We start from the raw sequence: 21992 nt of genomic DNA on the forward strand, positions 1-21992 counted from the left end.
GCATCACTAAATTGGTTCCATTCTTCGAAAATGCTTTGCAAAGTTAGTCGACGTTTGATGATCGCTTTGCCACGACTTCTTTCTTTCTTGATTTCATAAGTTTTCGATCGGATTTGAATCCGGACTGTAGGGGGGGCCAATCCAAAACAGTTACAGATTGGTTCCTTAACAAGCACTTCACTACTTTTGCAGTGTGCTTAGGATCATTATCGTGTTGAAAAGTCCAAACAACAGGTAAATTTTCCTCCGCATAGGGCAGCATGGATTGCTCTTAAATATACTTGTACTGGAATTTATCCATGTTGCCTTCTGTCTTTTTGACAGGTCCAACACCAAGTCTAGAAAAATAGCGCCACACTTTGATATTTCCACCCCCATGTATGACTACTTTTTAGAGTATCTTGGATCCATTTCCTTATTAAGATGGCGTCTTACATATTGTTTTCTGACAGAATTAATCATATTAATCTTAGTTTCATGCCAAAACAGCACATGTTTCCATTCTCGTTCAGTCCAGTGTTCGTATTTTGTAGCAAAGTGAAATCTTGCCTTCACATTTTGTTTTTTCAAAAGTGGTACTTTCCGAGATACTCTTCAGTGCAAGTTTTCCTCACACAGTATCCGTCTAATTGTCCTAGCAGACACCCCCTTCAAGCCTGCTGCACCACACAACTCTGATCTGTATCAGTTCCGACCCTTTAAATGGATCTTTTTAGCCAACAACACCATTTTTGAATCTTTCGGCCGAGTAGTTTCACTTGGTTTTGCTTTTCTGAGTACGTTTTCGGTCGTGTGGAACATCTTGACATGTTTTATAGCATTCATAACCATATCCTTGAAATAGTTTAATTATCATGGAAGTTAAAAATATTTTTTCTTGTGGACGAGTCGCACCTCTTGTTTTAACCATAATAATTGATTTTAAAACTATTAAACGTATGAATTTTAATTTTAAAAGTTAAAAATACCCAAAAAAATTATAGAGTGTCAACGATTTATGAAATTACGCGACAAATCGAATTAAAGCACAATGCTGTTTCTTTTTATTCATAAAAAATTATAACTCATTTCTTGTTGTCTTTAATTAAGTGGCCAGCTACACGTACGTTAACAAAGTTTGTGTTACATTCCCACAGAGAGCAAGTGTAGAAACTAACAAGGAATATAACTATTTTTTGTCCCTCATTTTGAAGAACATATTGTCTTATATGGTTTAATAAAAATAATACTAGATTAAATACCTTTTTCAGATAATTGTACTTCCTAATGTAAATATTTTATGGACAATTAGGGGGTGTCTTTAATTATGTGACCACCACTGTATGTATTTAAAACTTCCGAAAGGTCTCATCTAAGGTTGAATATTGAACATGAAGTTTTCTTGCATGTGTTGCATTGTGAATGCTTACAAAACCTCATATAAATACGTATATCTCGTACATAAATAACATATTTTTTTAAACAAAGAAATATGTTAAGCATTATGCTCTTACGTTGGCTTGAGTCTGGTTTGTAATATACTTCCGTTAGTATCTTTACAGTGAAGCTCAAGATAACAATAAAACTTTTACGATATATTCCAGACAAGCTTTGTTTGAATTTCAATTTAAAATTATCGATAACAATCATTGTTGATACTAAATAATTGATATCATGAGAGCAATGTCTCTTAAACATGATTTGTTTCAACGATAACGATAAAATATCGCTGGAATTTTGACGAAATACTTTTTAAGTGTGATGTGAGATGTCAGTAAATGTTCATAAGGAAAAATAAAATATACCTACATATTATTAAGTAGGTATATAAATAACTATAAATAGCAGTATATATCGATTTTTATTTCCACTAAACCTACGCATAGAATATTGATGCATAAGTCACGTAAAATATGTAATATTATGAAATTTATTCGAATATAAAACAAACGGTGAATTATTCCTTTGAATGTACTGTAATAAAACATAACCCTCTCACGAAATGAGCAATGTAGCAAACTATAAATATATAATTCACATACATCTGTTCAAAGATTGATATCGAAGATATCAAAAAAATATTGCACATTTGATTTATATTCTCGCGAAAAACGACACAAACAACCGGCCGAATAAAACGTGAAAAATGTATTTAGCAATCTCGTCGGCTGCGAAACGTTAACGATTTTATGAACGAAGAGTTAATGACTTATGCGGATTTTCTCATTTCGCTCGGATCGCGGTTTAAAAAACTTCGCTTGTTGTTCTTAACAAATTCTTAAACATCCTTAAGCGGTGTGTAAACGTAAAGAATTCGTTATTGTAGCCAACTTTATGCATTATATTCAGCCGTTGTAGTGTTGAATATTGAAATGAATTGCGGAAGTTTGAGACGTAAGAACTGTGTATTATAAGAACCTCTGTTTGGAAAACTACAGCCATTGTATTAAGTAAAACAGCATCAACTCGAAAGTTTCTTGCAATAACATGGGATAGCGTCTGAGCTTTCGAGTGCTTAATTTTAGTATAAAACTTCTTTATTACGGTTTGTTTGTGGTTTTGATGTCTTTGACTTTGTATGGAAATATTTTAATGAGATAAGTGAATTTTGTTTTGAACATTAACAAAGCAATGTAATGGTATTCAGAGAGCTGAACCTCGTCTTGCACGAGTTGTTTATTGTGTTTTATTACAAGTAATAAGAATTTATTATATATAAATTGGAAAGCGTTTTGAAATATTCTTGGAAGTATTCAGTAAAATAAAACAAGCATATAATTAAGTACTCTATGAAGATATCAAAAACAATCTGGTCTTGTTTCTAATATAAATACCTACATAGATATAGAATTTGAAATTATACAATTAATGACTGTTTCATTAAATAAATGAACATTTATTTACCTATTTAAAAAAAACTTCAAATTAAACCAGTATTAAAATGAATATTTTAACATTTTTTTTATAATCATCGTATGGGTTGAATCATTCTTGATATTTTTATACACGTCATTCTATAACATACGAATAGCTGCGAAAAATGATTTGTTCTTTTTTAGGCCCCTTTAAGGCTTAATTTTTATTCATAGATAGACAACTTTGCTCAAGATAATATAAAAAGTTTTGGCTTTATTCCTGTGAGAGAAACCAACAAAAGTTTTAGAATTTAGTTGACTGAAACAGTGTCTGCTTACTTATTTCGTAAGACATTCATTTTATTTTGTGTGTAGAGTCGCAGGTGTATGGTGTTGTTCTGTGTGGGTTGGTGGATTTAATCGATAAACTAATCGAATCTCTCAATCCTATGCTATTAAGAAGTAAACTTGTATAAGAACCTTTATCTATACTAATATAATAAAGCTGAAGAGTTTGTTTGTTTGTTTGAACGCGCTAATCTCAGGAACTACTAGTCCGATTTGAAAATTCTTTCGGTGTTAGATAGCTCATTTATCGAGGAAGGCTATAGGCTATAATAAATCATTACGCTAAGATAAACAGGACCGGAGCCACGGGGGTGAAACCACGAAGCGCAGCTAGGGTAGGATAATAGAATAAATCATAATTCCTCATAGGTATGGTACCTGGTAGAAGCAATGTAAGCATCGTTAAATTGATTAACAGTAGCCATATTTGTGTGAAAAGTGAGCATTAACGAGATCTATTATGTTTTCTTCTAGTTACCAGTTTTCACTAAGAACCGAAGCTTTGTACGGAACACTTGAACGACACAGGTCGAGTGCGGGCGACCCAGATGTTGATGTGCCGTCATAGCACAATTTTGACGAATTGCGATCTATAAATTATGCATTAGCCATATTTTGGTGACATAAAACTTTTTCCCCGTTGATCCCCCCGCGTTTTATAATTATAATTATTATTAATAAATTTCATACTAAAAAAAAGCAAGCTTTGTTTGTCAAATTAAATAACCACATCAAAATACGTAGCGTACTTGTAAAGATTCTAAACATACATAGGGACAGATAGATAGCGGTAAACGACTATAAACTATGTTGTTATTTTATCTCATTATAACTACCCACTATAATTTAAAGGTGTTAACTATTAAGGTCCTATTCAATTCTCTCTAGCTTAAAAGTTTTACCAATAAAACAAAATTTGTAATATCGTTAGTTTCTAAATTAAGTTTATACTAAACAAAGAAATGTTCTGCTTTTCTAGTTGTTTCGAAATGGCGACGCCTCCTGAAAAATTTTTAACTTGTCACCCTCCACAAAGTAGCTTATTACTTTTCTAAACAATATCTACATTTAAAATTATGAGAAGTATTAATAGGAGTAAAACATGCATACATTTTTAATAAAAATAACTAAAAACATTATTGGATCGATTTCCGATTGCTTACAGATTAGCAGAGCTGTGTTAGTTTATTTTAAACAACGTTTAACTCGCTACGAGAGGCTTTCTCGTAGCTATTTGCAATTTATAGGTCGTGTCTTCATACTATTAAAAAGGTTAGTTATCGTGTCGATTGCTACCTTTGTAACTGTTTTACAGGTCACTCGTTTTCCGATCTAAATAACAACCACGCAGATCGATGATCACTCTCATCTGCAGTATTTAGTCGAATAAAGTCATAGATAAGAATGGAAATTTCCGAAGTTCAGTATTAATCACGCGGGCTGGAATTTATTCAAGACGACGCTTTCGATGGAAGTTAAAACTCTCGACCATGATCACGTAGAAACTTCGGAACGATAGAAGTTTGTAGGTGAAAAAGCAGTAAAAGGAGACTAATTTAAAATCATTCAAGGGTGTCGGATAAAGGTTATCAGTTTGGAGATCACGATAGGGCGCGTTTAGTAAGGCGCTCTGTCTTGGCCGGCGCCCAGAGCGAGTTGGCAGGGAATCGACCCAGCCAACATGTAAGATATCCGCATCCGTTTGGCCAAAATTTTATCTGATAAAAACTAAGAGAATTGAAATGTCCGGTCGCTATTTAGGATTTAAAAATGCTGTAACAATAAAAATATCTTTTGTACTCTTTGTAATATAGTTTTAATAACAAATGTGCTGTAAAATCAATATTTTGTTATCTGTTTGTAACTTTCTATAATAAAATGTCTCTTAACTGCTCTTTAATATTCTTCTTCGTAGTAGAATATGATATATATTAGAAGAGTCTATCAATAAAACAGTCAGTAGAATATACGTTAACTGAATTTTCCCATGATCTTAAATTGAATATTGTAAACATTTCAACGCATCTGACTTTTGATAGCGACAAAAATATCGAATGCAAACACGATGAATACACGGTGTACATAACAAGGAACTATTCGACTGAAAATTCAATATTAAATGTGTCTCCGTTTGTACGTCGGTCCGTGTGTCGTATCCGGCAACAAGGCAGCGGTTAATATGATTTTAATGAAACTTGGCACCGCCGATGTCAACTACCTTGTAGCATTTAGCGTTTCTTTAAAATGCTCTTTGAATTTTTAATATCGTTAATGCGAGAACTAGGTCGCAGTGTGCTAGCGAATCATAAAATGCTCGACGTTTAGACTTTATGTTGTAGTAAATGAAGAAGAATTTATGGATATCCTTAAAAACGGTTCGTGTATTGGAGCTGTTTGGGGAATATTTCTGACAACTCCAGGATGGATATATGGCGCTGTTAAAATTTCGGTACATTTTGGTTTTCCTGTATGAATGTTCTAAAGGGAGGTTAATGTATTGTATAGTGAATGAAATGAATAAACAAAGCTCAGAGTTACAGAAGGATCTCTATTTAAATAAAGATACTTATTGAGATTCTGTTTGTTTCCAGTAGTAAGTAGGATCCAAATATAATATGTTCCTGTGACATATCGAAATTCTAAATATATTTTAATATAGAACGAGGACTCGAGTAATCTAATCCTATGTAATATTTGACTTTGATATTAGATGTATTTTCTTGGAAATTAAAGTAAATCAAGTAGCTTTTGATGTTTAAATTTTGAGAGAAGTGAAATTTTAACTATTTATACCTAATTCATAATGCAAAGATAGTTTTAATAAAGCATTTGAGATAGTTTTATCTACGTAGATGTGCCTAGGCCTATTATAGGACGTTTATATTGTAAAATAACGAATTAACGGATTAAAATGACATCTTTTTTATTAAGAATGTTTCTGACAACGCTTAGTTAGTTATTTTTGATTTCAATAAGTTGTGATCAAACATTGTCAAAAATGAAAATTTGAAGAAGTAGGTATTTTTAAAATTTAATGCTAAAGAAAGACAACTCCGAATTTCTGATCATAACATACGTTTAAAATACCAACCTTGAAGGTTACATGAGCATCTCGATTTATGTAGATATTGGTTTCAATTTAATGATCTCTGTTCCCGCTGTATTGTAACAATGCCGTAGGCCATCACGTTCACCAAACTTTTCCCCCACGGCCCTACCGTTACTTTGAACTTTGGATGTTTTAGTGATCTCCCTTTTGTCTCTACTTTCATCAAATTAAAAATAACTTAGCGGATTGTTTTAATTAAACTTCTCTAAGCCAACTTTAACCCTTAATGTCGGATACCTTGTGAAGAAGCTGATTATTATTCGACAATATCCGGTAGCGATAGAAGTAAGTAAATTAGGATTTAGGACTATGAAGCTTTTGGGTGACTTACAGGTACACCTCTAAAACAACTAAGAATTTAAAGTGAAATTTGAATATATTTTACCATTACTGTACCGATAAATTATTCATTACATTATCTGGTTTACTACGGCATAATTGATGCTCCATTCTATTTATCTAATTATTCATTCATCATCGTAACCGTCAATTTAGTTGGATTGATTAGTTGTTTTTAACAAATTACATTGCGACCTATATTCCCAATTTGCCCTATTAACATCACTTAACAAATGTCTTTCGTGTCATGTCTTAGTATTCTAAGACATGACATTAGCCGTCTCAAGTGTCGACGCGATTTCAATTCCATTAATTTGAGCTCGAACCACCCGCTGGGGCTTTCGTTAAGACTTATTAAAATTATCTAAGACGTTTTTAATAAATCCCTCAGCAAGCATCGCCTAGAGCATCAATCACCTCCCGGTAACCGCGTTACGCCGCCACTAATTGTGATTCCTCTACCAAAGAGAATATCGGCATCTTTCCGATCGATAGCCCCCGCCCCCTGCAGCTTACCGATCCCGATTTCTTCGCGTTTCTTACATTGAAGTGCGAATTCTCCCGCTGTCGGCTTTCAGTGGTATAAACGCGGCAATAGTTACTGTGCAGGAATGTTTTATCGCCTCGGCCTCGGTAGGGTTGAGAACCTAGGAAGTAGGTCGAGCTATTCTCCCACTCTTGTAGCTTTCACTTCGTCCACCACTCGGGATAAAGCCTAATTATATTGCTCTGCTTTCTATCGTGTCTTTCACCAGTTGTTCATTTGATAGAATATTAAGAATGAAGTGAAGTAATTTAATTACGGCGTCATGAATCGCGATTTCGGTGAAATGGGGTGTAAGTTATGTCAGTTTTATTGTTCTTGCCATTGTATTCCATGTTCTGAATTGTAAACTTATTCGTATCGAAATATTTTTCTTCAAAGAGTATTCCATGTTGAGTTCAATACGAAACAATTGTACCTTTTAAAACATCGTGGTAATCTGCAGTAATAAATCATACGGCTACAAGGACGTATTTTAAATAAAATAGCGTGTTAGGTACTGAATTTAATGTTCATGAAAAAGTTTTATGGACATCAGTTTCAGTCTGGACTATTTTTGCTAAGTGAAAATGTGTTGAAAAATATATTATGCGTGAAAATTCGCGTACGTTTAATGTTTGTATTTAGGAAGAGAAATGATACGTTCCGTTTTTCTTTGTGTGTCGCATCGTTAGCATTTCTTTATAGATATTTGAAAGGGGATTCGTTTATTTGTATGAAATATGTTGAGCGAGTTATGCGTCACTAGGAGCGATTATTACACAGAAAAAATGCGTTACATTTTTATCCCGAATCGGTGTCGTGCGCTATGTTCCAAACAAGCTCATTAGGAGTCGAGATGTCGTCCTAAGTCAAAGCTAAGTGGAACAACGCGCGTGCTACTTTTGTCTTTAAATCTAGCGTAGTTTTGTACTCAGCCGTGTATTATTTTCATATTTGTTTCGCGTTTAATAGATGTTTGTGTAAAATTAAGAAATGAACGTACGGGCAGAAACACATCATTATATAGAGTTGAGAAACTATCATATTTTACATTATTCCTTTTGTTTTGAAATGTAAAATTCAATGTTTAAATTTGGCAAAACATCACATAAAGGTGTGTCTATTGTAAATTATCCGAAAGCAAACATTGTTGATAAGGTTTGAATACGATTCTATTTTATCAAAGATAACATGATATAGATTCCAGTGTCCATTTACTTATTTTGTTATTACATCATATTACATAAACATCTTACACGTGGTTTACTATTAACATGTTCTCATAATAATTTTTATACCACTCATTAATATTTTTAAATCGTCGTGCCATCAAAATTGTAATGTGTATTCTTTTACATAACTGCGGAACCCATTAAATTTTATATGAGACAGTGACTGTTTCGATGGTTCATATAACAGAATAACGACTTCCTTTGATTTGCCCGCTTCAGGCGCAACACTACTTTGTAATTTGACATGAAGCTAAGAGCGAACGAGGATAACTACTTAGAAAGAACTTATATTAGTCTAAATGTTACCAGTAAAATGTTACTATGAAAGTTTCTTTAAGTCGGCTATTCGTCTCAACTCATCATCCCTGTAATGCTCTGTAAGTACTAAGTATCGCGATGTGGGTGATGCCAAAGTTTTAAATCTCGTAATGTTTGATTTTATCGACTTTGTTATGCGAAACTTATGTCTCAATATATACTGTACACATAGAAAAAACGAGGTCCTAAATAAATGTATCTCTGTAATTGAAAATCGAAGCTTGTTTTAAGAAATTGCGAATTTAAAATTGTTTGTCGTATTTTATTATATATATCTATTAACTCTTAAATATTGCGGATAATTAATGTATCAACATTCAAAACAATTTGAACTGTGTAATAACGCTCATTTGATATGTAATTAATTTAATTAACTGCATTTTCAGATTCCATTTTACTGAAAACTTATACTAAGTTAAGCAGCTACAAATAAAGTTTCTGATGTGATTATGGTTTTATTTTAATTTAGATACTGTTATTATTGACTAAAATTTTCATAAAACATTTAATATCATGGTACATTATAAATAGGTTTAATAAAGTTAAAAATAAACGTTCCTCATAATATGATGTAGCTATATACAGGGTGATTGGAAGATGGGTGCAAAGCTTTAAGGCGAAGCTAGTAGAGACCATTTAGAACCTTTTAAGCCATGGTTGTCTTAGACGAAGTCTGACTGTTTTTTTTTAAATAATTTTTATGTCTTTTTTACAAAAAATAGCAGTTATTTTACATTTTTCGGCTATTATGGCCAAATTAAATAATAATTAAGTTGTTATTTATTTTATTTTATTAAAAGAATGTGTGGGTAATCCCGCAAAACAAGATTTGAACCTCTGTATCATAAGGATTTTTTTTTTAAAACGTTTGAACTTTATGAAAAAATAAAAAAAAATCAAGAATATCATTTTCTGACCTCATTTAAAAAAACCGGGTGATTGCTTGCTTCGTTCAAACCTTTTCGAAAACATACTTAGTTATTCCTCTTTATTTTAAGGTATCATTTACTTGGATATCTAAATAATTATTGAAATTAAGACCTACAAACCAATTTAAGGGAGAAAATTCGAATTTTTGGGCAAATTAATTATAACCAAATTTTCAACAGAATTATTTATTGTTGGTGTTCAAAATGTTGGCCGTTATTTCTTATACAAGTGCGGGCCCGTTTTCTCACTTCTGTTGTTGTTACTTTCATCATCATTTGCTCCTTCATTGTTTCAAATGCTGAATTAATTCTCTCTTTTAAGTCTTCTCTTGTGTTTATTTCAACTTTAGTGTACACCAGTTCCTTGGCTCGAGCCCACACGAAAAAGTCTAAATGGGTCAAATCTGGTGACCGAGCGGGCCAAGGGATTGGTCCATCCCTGCCGATCCAGCTATCGGGAAAGCTGTTATTTAAATGTTCCCTTACATCTAATGTCCAAACAAATGCAGCCAAAATGTCTTATTCGACAGCAGGTGAGTGTCTGCCTGGATTGACCCCAGACTCCACGCGGTGTATCCCAACTTCAGCAAGTCGTCGAAAGGTGTTGTAAAATACGCGGACATTCGGGACCCTGCGATTGGGATATCGCTCTTGATACATCCGTCGCGCTAAATTTCCATTGCCGTCAGCTCTGCCATACATAAAGACAATGTCTGCATATTCTTGATTGGAAAAAGTAGCCATAGTCTCTTAACAATGAAAGAGCGCACTAGATGTCAACACAATTTTACGATAGTTCAAAAACAACACGTGCAGGAGCGCAAAGCTAGGACTAAGGCTACGACTGGACACGGTAAATTAATAATAACAATAGGAGCGCACTAAATGTCAACTCAACACAATTTGAAATACGATAGTTAAAAAAAAACCCGTGCAGGAGCGCAAAGCTAGGGCTACGACTGGACACTGTTAACCAAAAAGGATCAAACTAACGCAATCAACAATACACGGTAACGTCAACTCACTAGAACAGTAGTTATGTTACTAAATAATAAAAGATGTACCGGCCGGCTCCATTATACTCCTCGCCCCCATTCGACACAGAAAGGGCCTGCCCAAAAACGACTTAATTACCTTAGTAACTAAATCCATTTTGCTGTAAAAACTAAGGCGCTTACCCCGTTTTTCTATTGAACTGGACACCGAACTACCTGGAAATGACCTTATCGCACGACGCGCTGCGTCCTTTGTTAGAAAAATCACCATAATTTAGGTCTTGCACGTGCAAAATAATTTTTAAAATCATTTCAAACACAAGTAGTTGTAATAATCGATTTTTTCAAAAACGTTAAATTTTCTCCCTTAAATTGGTTTGTAGGTCTTAATTTCAATAATTATTTAGATATCCAAGTAAATGATACCTTAAAATAAAGAGGAATAACTAAGTATGTTTTCGAAAAGGTTTGAACGAAGCAAGCAATCACCCGGTTTTTTTAAATGAGGTCAGAAAATGATATTCTTGATTTTTTTTTATTTTTTCATAAAGTTCAAACGTTTTAAAAAAAAATGATATGATACAGAGGTTCAAATCTTGTTTTGCGGGATTGCCCACACATTCTTTTAATAAAATAAAATAAATAACAACTTAATTATTATTTAATTTGGCCATAATAGCCGAAAAATGTAAAATAACTGCTATTTTTTGTAAAAAAGACATAAAAATTATTTAAAAAAAAACAGTCAGACTTCGTCTAAGACAACCATGGCTTAAAAGGTTCTAAATTGTCTCTACTAGCTTCGCCTTAAAGCTTTGCACCCATCTTCCAATCACCCTGTATATGGGAATTTCTATTATTCAATATTAAATAATAATTCTAGAACTATTATTACTTTTAATAATAACTATTAATAGAATGTACACACAAACGCAAATTGCGTTGACTACCTATGTTTAGATACAAATTGTGTTTCTAATTATAATGGTAATAGATTGGCCAAATAGTCATTAGTGAGATATATTGACCGAATACGTATAAAGTAAAATATATATATATATATATATATATATATATTTATTTTAACAAAGGTAAATTTTACTTTACGTTATAGCTAATGGCTATGTAGAGTTTTTGGGCTTGTTAAAGTGAAACTTTTATTACATCGTCTCAAACTTTTTGGTCTGTGTAGCGCATGGCATGGCAGCCGACCGTCACGCGACATGCGCTACACAAAGCAGTGTTCGGAACCGTTCGAACAGTTTCACTTTTACTGTGGTTTTATAAAACCACACAACATTTTTTATTTCTTGAAACCTTTACACGTTTTATTTTTAAAACTGTATCATATACTGTACTAAGTGATGAAAGACATATGGTGTGTGATTTTAATCCATACTAATATTATAAATGCCAAAGTAACTCTGTCTGTCTGTCTGTTACTCAATCACGCCTAAACTACTGAACCAATTTGCATGAAATTTGGTATGGAGATATTTTGATACCCGAGAAAGGACATAGGCTACCTTTTATTGCGAAATATGTACCACGGGCGAAGCCGGGGCGGACCACTAGTGATTTATAAATAATTAAAATTCAAATATGTCTTACTTATATTTCATTATAACAATATTTGAATAGAAATGTTCTCATTAAATTAATATTTAATTTAATGTAATAAAAATATTAGGTATTCCAAACGTATATAGTTCATGAATTAACTTCGTTGCACGTTACTTTATTTTCTTTGACCCTGATAGCAATTATAATGAAGAACTTGTAATGTATAGACCTACCAAAATATTTAAATCCCAAATGATATAAATATTCATAAACTTATACAAAGGATGCCAAATAACATTAGTAGGTATCATGGTTTTAGCGCTTTCATAGAATTTACAAACTAATTGAAGTAGAAAATTAATAACAAACGTGAGGTTGAAACGTGGTTAGTGGTTATAGTTGAGCCTTTCTCGACGCTCATCTAAATTTTAATCGAATTTCCATCCTTAACGCGTCTTAGCTATTTATTAAGACACATTTTAATATATCAAACTATATTAAGACGATACACAAAAAAAAATCCACTGCTTGGCGGGCGGAGTCTAATAGCTCGCTATCGCGAACGCGGGTGTGCGCGAAGTCATTCTTGCAAACTCGCCGCGCTGCCGCTGGCCGACTCGGGACAAACATGTATGGAGTCGTCATACAGTTATAATATTGTTATACATTTATTCAATTGTTGATTTATTGGTTTTATTTTCTTGCTTATAAACAAATAATCTTCTTTCCAACAACTACTTAGACATTATTAATAATAATAATTATTATTATTTCGTAATGTTTACTTTATTACAAAATAATACAGGTTATAAATAATCTTTAAAATAACAAAAAATATTGTTACTCTGAAAAAATGAAATGGTAATCAATAACGCGGACTACTGAATTGATTTAGATAGAATTTGATGCTGACGTAGATATTACATCATGCCCAGAAATGAAAGGTACTATTTCTGAAAGAAGTTATAAACCCTAATTCTTCTCAGTCAAAGTCAAGAGTGGAAGATATCACTAATACAGTAAAACTGATGCAAAACTTTGGATGTTAATTTGTATATTTTTTTGTTAGTTGTTACTTAATCACGTCAAGACTACATTACCAATTTTGATAAAATATAGCTAATTGCCTGGATTTACACATAGGATACTTTTTATCCGAACTGAACACTTCTGTGGGATAAAACAGGATTCACGATATAACCTAATTCCACGCGGGCAAAGCCGCGGTCGGAATGATATTTTTTTAAATAGAAAAATTGTTTTAAAAAAAACACAAAATATATTGACGCATGTATTTATTTTTTGCACTCTATTATAATTGTAATTATTCATTACAAATAATCAAAATAAAATAGCCAGAACAAAGTTAGGCCCTGGTAGGGTAGGTAGGCAGGTACAGCAATGTGAGACGAACACTGGCTTATTTATACCAATAATAATGTATTATAAACATTAAATTAAGTTTACAACAAAAATACATAATATTAGCTAATGTGAAAACGAATCAACCAATCATCCCACGCACAACAATGAAATGTGCACACAAATATTCATCCAAATCGGTTCATGTGATTAGGAGGAGTGACTGCAGCGCCATCTTCCGGGCCCAATTGTGTTTCCAGATCACCCAGGAACTCAATTTAATATACAGTAGCACCTCGTTAAGTCGAACCTCGATAAGTCAAAAACCTCCAAATCTCAAAAAAATGTCTTGTTCCCTTCCCTTCAAACCCGAAAACCTCTATTACTTGAAATTTTGTCCCTCTGTTAGTCGAAATAATCACCGAGTCCCTCCAAGCCATTTTGGTACATATTTTCACTCTATAACACGAAAAATCAAATTTGACCTCTGTATCTCGAACATAGCAACGTTTTATTTTACAACCAGTACACTATTGTTTCTTAGAAAACATTTTAGGAGTATACGATAATTAATTTATGACTCACGAAACACGTGTTTGCGTTAAGTATCTGATGACGAAATTATCGATTCAGTAGCTCAGAAAACCGATACTAATGATTAAGATGACATAGAAGACGTGAATAGTACATGCGCTCCATGGGTTTCCATCAAAGAGGCAAGAACCGTATTGAATACCTTACGAAATTTTATAAAGCAAACCAGTATCTTTGAAAAAGAAGAATTTTCTGCTCTTTATCTTCTTATATATAAAAATGAATCGCAAAATGTGTTGGTAAGCGCATAACTCGAGAACGGCTGAACCGATTTCGATAATTCTTTTTTTATTATATTCCTTGAAATACGAGGATGGTTCTTATGTAGAGAAAACGTAAATATGTACCACGGGCGAAGCCGGGGCGGACCGCTAGTAGATTATAAAATGCTAGAGAACAACCAAATTATCTAAAGCAAAAAAAATACTGACTTTTTTAATGCCATATTTTTTATTTTAAAATGATTTGAAATAATATTGATATAAATAAAAACATGTTTGTGACCTCTGCAAGTTGAATTTTAATTTATTTTACCTCTGTAACTCAAAATTGATAAGAATAAACCTCAAACTCTTTATGTCGAATCAAAATCCGCCTAAGTCGAAATCCTCCATAAGTTGAAAACTATATCTCTATAACTCGAATTTTTTGGCGTCTCCCTTGATATTCGACTTATAGAGGTGCTACTGTACTTACACAAAATTTTTCGAAATTAAAACTCACATTACTATGTAAATATGAATATAAACCTGTTTTAGTACTAAGCAATTTCCCGCACAGGTGTAGTAAGTATAAATGAAATAAATATCAACATCAAATTCTTTATACAACATACTTATCTACCACCTACTAAGAAATGTAATTATTGAAATTTTTTCGTATTTTTTTAAATATAATACTACTCCAATGAGCTCCTGTTCCATATCACGTCCGCCATACTTCCACTAAGTTCACCATGATTTTTTATTTCATTGCACTTTGTTACTTTTTGCTAAAAATGGAATCATGCGATAAAACCAGTAGAACGTTGATAACATACATTTTTGACTGAATAAAGGTATTTACGAAGGAGTGGGTTCACATTGTGAACAATCAGTGGGTTTATTTTCCTTCTGGATTCCGGATTTCTGAAAAGATTATCTATGCTATAAATGAAAAAAATCTTACACATTCGTTATGTACTTAAAACAGGGGTACATATCAAACATCGTCTATAATACAATTATCATCAAATTTAAAATAAAACCAACTTCTTCATTAATTTGTTCCAATTGTAAGCATTCTTTTTTCTCCAACCTTTATGTTTCTTCTTCTTATTTTCTTTATTGTCCCCATTTGTCTCATTTTGTCTTATCGTGTTGTCACCCTTTTTTACGATTGCGCGAGCGACACAAGTTCCCCGTGTGACGGCCGTAGCGGGAATGACTCGTGCAGCGAATAGCGATCGGGGTAGGAAGGTACAGGGCGGCTCTCGCTATATTGGCTGGTCGCGCGCTAATTTCAAGTATTTCTTGTTTATTTCAAAACCATCGCATATTTCAAAATTCTAAATCGGTAGACGTATAGGTTGTATATTTTATAGTTAATATCCAAAAAGTCGTAACTTTACGTTTGTTATTTTGAAGATGCCAGAGATTATAAAAAAATAACAATGAGAACTTTGTATTTTTTTTCTATCGAGAAAATATCATGGAATCATGTTTCTAAAACGGTAGACGTATTGTGTTACTATTGAACTTTCTTGTCAAGAATTTTCATCACGACAACTTTAATAATATAAAAATTACGAAGGTTTGAAAAGGGCCGTAAATGTTAGAAAAATTAATTCATCACCTTAAGACGGTAATTAAATTTAAAAACATCAAGTCGTAATACCAGATTCTTGATTATAATTTAAGTACAAGATAATTTCAAACTGTCCGGGTCCGTCAATATCACTTTGCTAAATAACCCCAAAGATAATCTGTTAGATGTTTAGTTCTTCTTTGTTAGTTGTTGTTGAGAACTGTTAAAATGTAAATCAAATTACAATTATGGCTAAAGTTAAATCGGCAATAAGAAGAAGCAACAGAAGTGTATAAAATAAATTCACCAGTCCTAGTTTCTTTGAAATTATCATACAATTATAATTTCAAATGGCAGTACAGCGAGTTCGGACAAATGTATCAAATTGCGAACAATCCGGAGCCATATTATGTAAGTTTATTGAGCCTTTCTCATTCCGTGCCACTTAACATAATGCCTGTACAATGTTTCCATTTCGGTGTGCGTCGTAATTCTTCTGTGACTAGGCGATAGGTCGTTCATGTTTACGTACCATTGGCTTCGTTCAAAGAGTCTATCTCTTTACAGCTCACAAAAAATTCAATGAACAATGCACAAATATAAAGCGTATGCATGGGTGGCGGGAGGGCTAGTGACATTTTTGTAGATTTTCCAACTACAACATGAAATTTGGTGCCAACATATAATATTTAATGACGGCACGGTTTGGCTCGTTCTATTGCACTTCTAATAATATAACGTTTTATGAAATATTCTAGTTATTATTACAATTGAAATGTTTGCCACATTAAGATATGTACCATTGTCAAGTTCTTTGAAAGTTCGGTGAACTGCATTAGTTCATATTTGGATTGTTTAAGATATTTAAACCTGAATTGTAATTAAAATTTAATTTTTACAATTTCAGTTTTAATGAGTCTCATTTAGTAATTTGTTCCCTCATAAAGAAGTCATAAACGATTTAGAAATTCTCCAAAGTTTCTTTTATGAAAGTACAGTTCAGGCGTAATCATTATTACTTACATTTTAATTACGATTTCCATCCTGTAATGAGCTATTATTCTTAAGACTATGGACCAAAAGACGTCTTTGTCTTGATATTATTAATTTCATGATGCTATAGGCACTAGTTTAAAATACAATTTATGGATGTTTTATAAATTATAACCTTTGTATAGTTGTAACTGGCCCATCATTTTTGTACGTATTTATAGGTAGATTGAGTAAGGTTACTTACTGTAATGCTGTATGATTTACGAATAGAGAAATAAATAAAGAAAAAAGTAAGTATTTTATATGAACTAAATTCTCTTATTCTCAAAATATATAAAACTGGCGAAATATTTACATATTGTTATACATTTAGATATTCATGGGTTTTGCAATTTCATTTTGTGCTCAACACTATTTATACAACAACAAGGCAGTATACAGCATCTGTGTTTGAAGTAAACTTAAAATACGAGTTTGCGAATGCTTTTAATCTCTTGGAAAAAACCTGCACAATTAACCAAGCTTTGAGTTCGTGAACGCAATCCTGTAAACGGTAACGGAGTGTTTTTTATCATCAACCCTTTATTATTTACACAACACAAATACATGTTTGATTCGTTTTAACAATAAGGAAAACATTAGAACAAATGCATTACATACGTTGTTATTCTTTAGTGAAATAGCTCGGTTTTCTGAATAGGACTGAGATCGACACATATTTTCGGCAAACATAATATAACGTCATACTGTAATACATAACAGTGGGAAGTTACCAGGCCAAAGCTCGGTTTTGGGTATGAATGCAGCGGAATATCTGACGTGTATAGAATTTGAAGTCTTCGAACGACGAAATCGGAAATTTTTAGGAAATCGTATGATCGCAATCTTGAAATCAGTTTTCCATTTGAGTTGTGGTCTGATTTCAAATATTTATTTTGTGTTATTGTAAATATTGTTATGTTATTTTCGAACTCATAGAGTAATAGTGATCTTTGTTTAATAAAATGCTTTCGTACGTTTTCTGCTTAAAAAACAACAAAATGGTCTTAGGTAAGACTATTTTTAGATATTTTAAATGGTAAACAAAGACGCGATCATGAACTAGCTAGACAAAAAGTTGTTTAAAGACGATAGTACTTAGCATAATATCAAAAACGCTAAATTAAAAATGACTTTGCGAATTAAAATCACAAAGCTCTAACTCTTCGCGAAGTTTTTAATTTTGTATTAGCATATTTTCTCCAGGGGAGGTTTCGTAGATTATAAAATAAGCATAAAGCATAAACTTTGTTTGCGTTACTGAATTTCTGCGAAAAAATTTCGATTCTCATGTTTATTTTCATGTTAGAAAAATGAATAAATGTAACTGTAACAGTGCACGGTTAAAGATTAGCTAAACATTTGTTTGGAACACACATTAGTAGGGAAATAGCAGCGCAATTTAAGAAAAGCATCGCTGTTAACAGTGTACGGGGTGGGAGGGTGCAAGGTGCGTCGACCCGGCATTAGGCAGGCGGGAGGGGAGAGGGGGGAGCTCCACTTGAATACGAAAGTGTCCTTGCGAAAATTCTATCGCAGGAAATGTGAAGATGGAATGAAAACGTTGGATATGTTATTGGGGCCCTCGCGTTACGTATTTTTAGGTGTCTCGGTCGTTGTTACGTGTCAATTTTATTACTGCTGTATTTTCTCTGTGTGTATTGGAAATAGTTTTGCAGTGTTACAAAAATTGGGTTATGTTTTACGTGGTTTTTGAAAGCCGTGTGTTAGCCGTACGTTTCGCGTGTAAAAGAGATCAAGAATCAACATGTTTAAGAGATTGGATATTTTTATAAATGGAAACTGATGTTTACCGGTAGATAATAAATTAATCGATATTAGGACCCTTCAGTTCTTTGCGTTCGTGTTATCTGATAACCATTGCATAAAGAGAGCGGTCCTTAGTTTAAAGCTTCAGTAAAAGGTATTATATTATCTGAGGTAAAAGATTCATTATTGCAGAAATAGAATAATAATACGTAATATGTTATTATTACTGCGTATGCCTACATACCTACCTGTATATAAAACATCTCTAATAACCTTTTAATGTACTACATTACTAAGGGTTATTTATCCCTACCTTACTTACCTATGATATACGGACGGACGATCATAAAATGGCGCAGAGGAAATACATAATAATTTGTCTATGACCAAAAGGCATAAGATTATATCAAGGGAAACCCCTCGAGAACGGTTTTACGATTTAATACAGAGAAATATTTATTATTATTCATAGTTTGAGCTTTATTTAGTATGGCTACTGAATAATGTAGATGTTCTTTGAGGAATGTTAAGAAATGAATCATTTTATCGATAACATTTCATGTATCATGTATCAAAAGTCGATGTCAAGAATTTAATGTTAGTGTGTTTATTCTGATTCTATTTTCCCTGCCATTAGGCAGAGGACAAATGAAAAAAAAACCTTTAGAAGAAAGTTATGAGAACCTCAGAGCAATAAACCTATAGAGTACTTGTATCGAGCGTATACAATTTACATATATTTGTTTCTCTCTATCTAAAGAAAACGTCGTATGAAAGAATGAGATAGCTATAGACTACAAGCTACGTTTCAACATAGTCATGGCACCATTTTTACTATAGGTACGTATTTAGATAGATAGAAGGTGATAGTGATGGGATGTGCTTCAATCGATAAAATCGTGAATGCATTTTGCATTTACGGTTTCGTGAAATAATAAATAATAAAAAGAAACAAAATTAATCATTAATTTCAGTTGAATACATTATTTGTTTAATCCTACGAATATAATAAATGCGAAATTATGCGAGAATGGATAACTTTCTCTTTCACTGCTGAACCGATTACAATGAAATTTTGTACATACACACATAGGATAGGTTTTATACCGAAAATCCCACGTGAACGGGAACTGTGCGGGATTTTCTTTAAAAACGCGGGCGGAAAGCTAGTATATTTAAAAATAAATTTTAAAACTTGAAATGTAACTAATTTAAAATAAAGATGGAAATGATGATAAAGTTAAAGGAGTGAGGAGAAAGGCACAGTCAGCATGAATTTTAACAAGTTCATAAAAGGACAGTCTTAAAGAAAACATTTTCCTTACATCCTACTAATAAAGCGAAAGTTTGTGAGGATGGATGTTTGTTACTCTTTCACGCGAATACTACTAAACCGATTACAATGAAATTTGGAAAAATTACTTTTGATCCCGTAAATCCCACAGGAATGGGAACTATGCGGGTTTTTCTTTATATATTGTATATTTCATGTATTAGTGTATTTCAATAGTAGTTTCTCATCTATGAGAACTGTCATTTAATCAACCGTTTAATTTTCACATAGTTACACATTTAAAGTAAATGTGTAAAAAAAATTCCAAATAAAAATTCACTCACACACAAATGTATTTATTATCTAAAGGAACAAAAAAAAACGTAAGCGTAAGATTGCACAATTCTTCTAGAGTATCCATCTTGATAACACGCAGGCTCGAAATGCAGTGAACACAATCTAGCAAATTTCGACGGCGTCCAATCTACACGTCTCATGTTTTATACCCATTTTTTATTTAGCTCTGGAAATCTAAAACAAAATGAATTTATTAATAATCTAAAAGAGAAACAACAAACTAAACAGATAAGTCAAATAAAACAACCACGTGGTATTTTTTATTTTCCTGCTGTAGAAAATTTACATCTATTATTTGCAACAACAACTACATATAAATCTGATATAAGAAACAAAATAAATAAATCAAAATAAATAAATAGATTTTTTGTCATAAATCGATAATATACGCTAGATGTGTTACAACACTACGGTGGTAAACAAAATGCCAAACGTGATAATATTGTGACATTTTTTAAAAATTATTTAATTCTTTTGTATTCCACAACCCCATAAAGTGGGTAAATGTTACAGTTACAACATAAACTTATAAAAAAGCGCTTGATAAAACCTTCAAATAGGGTTAGAACATAAATATTTATCAATTTGCTGAAAATCACTTACCGATGGAAAGATATTTTTTCATTGTTTTCATCCAAAACTCCCATTCGACTAGTAATAGCCGGTAGCTAAACATACAATAGTCATTTTAGCACACTGACAAATAAAAAGAAACACTATACACTTTATATTTTCTAAATATTTCGTTAAAAACACTTGACGCACCGAGACCTCCAGCTGGAAGGCAAACAAAACATAGCCGGCGCGCTACGTTTGAAGACAGTGCAGATACTCTATCGCTATCTCAATCTGACTTATGCTGTTATTGACTAAGAGTAAGTAGATTAGAAAATATGTATTTTGTTCTGTCTCAATATAAGAACTCTATAGGTTTATTTAGGTTTATTCCTCTGAGATGAGAACAGACGTTCATTGACATTTAAATTATAATACAATACTTTTGTTTTAAAATAGAAAATAAAATTGAAGAATAATAACGTAACGAGGTTCTCGAAATTTCATATATAAGCTTTATCATGGAGAGATAATATTATTTCGTGCGGCGTAGGCTAATGACATTGCCAAGTTTTATAATAAATAATTTATCTTTTTAGAATTATTTTATATATTCATTTTTTAAGTAGGAGTGTCAAATAGTCTATACCAAATCGTTTTTAACATTTGAAACTACCAGCAAATTTCGTAATATTAAATTACATCAAGGATATTGCCACAATCCGGAGACAGTTCAAATTTCGGGTAACTGGTTATATATAAATTCCATATGGAAACCCAGACGTACTATTATTACTAGACTAACAAGGCAGTTGAAACCCATAATTACCTATCACGAATATGAGATCACATGAACTCTGTTTAAGTTCAAACAATGATAAATATATTAAATACCAGGATATTGATTTATATTGTAGTTGATTTTGCACGTGTTAAGAACGACGAAGATTGAATGTTAGTGAACTTAGCAGATCATTTTTAGCAGATCAAAAAAAAAATGTTAGTTCTTATCGCGTGCAGTTGATTTCTACAGTTCCTGATACTTTTTAGAAATAGTTCTGGCGTTTTTAC

At 32.5% G+C, this 21992-nt stretch overlaps 1 protein-coding gene and 1 long non-coding RNA gene across 2 annotated transcripts in view; one reads left to right on the forward strand and one right to left on the reverse strand.

Moving 5' to 3' along the window:
- Positions 1-21992, forward strand: part of rho-5 (rhomboid-5) — a 126179-nt gene that overhangs the window by 10233 nt on the left and 93954 nt on the right. The gene's annotated exons all lie outside the window — the stretch shown is intronic.
- LOC149906440 (uncharacterized) lies at positions 20350-21297 on the reverse strand. The gene is made up of 2 exons (XR_016457040.1): positions 20970-21297; positions 20350-20540 (listed from the first exon to the last, which is right to left on the reverse strand). It is a non-coding gene; the product is annotated as an uncharacterized LOC149906440 (long non-coding RNA).

The sequence above is a fragment of the Colias eurytheme genome, chromosome 8 (genome assembly GCF_061535395.1).
Source record: "Colias eurytheme isolate Ceu_HAF_F1 chromosome 8, ilColEury1 Martin Lab GWU primary, whole genome shotgun sequence".
NCBI classification, from domain to species: Eukaryota; Metazoa; Arthropoda; class Insecta; order Lepidoptera; family Pieridae; genus Colias; species Colias eurytheme.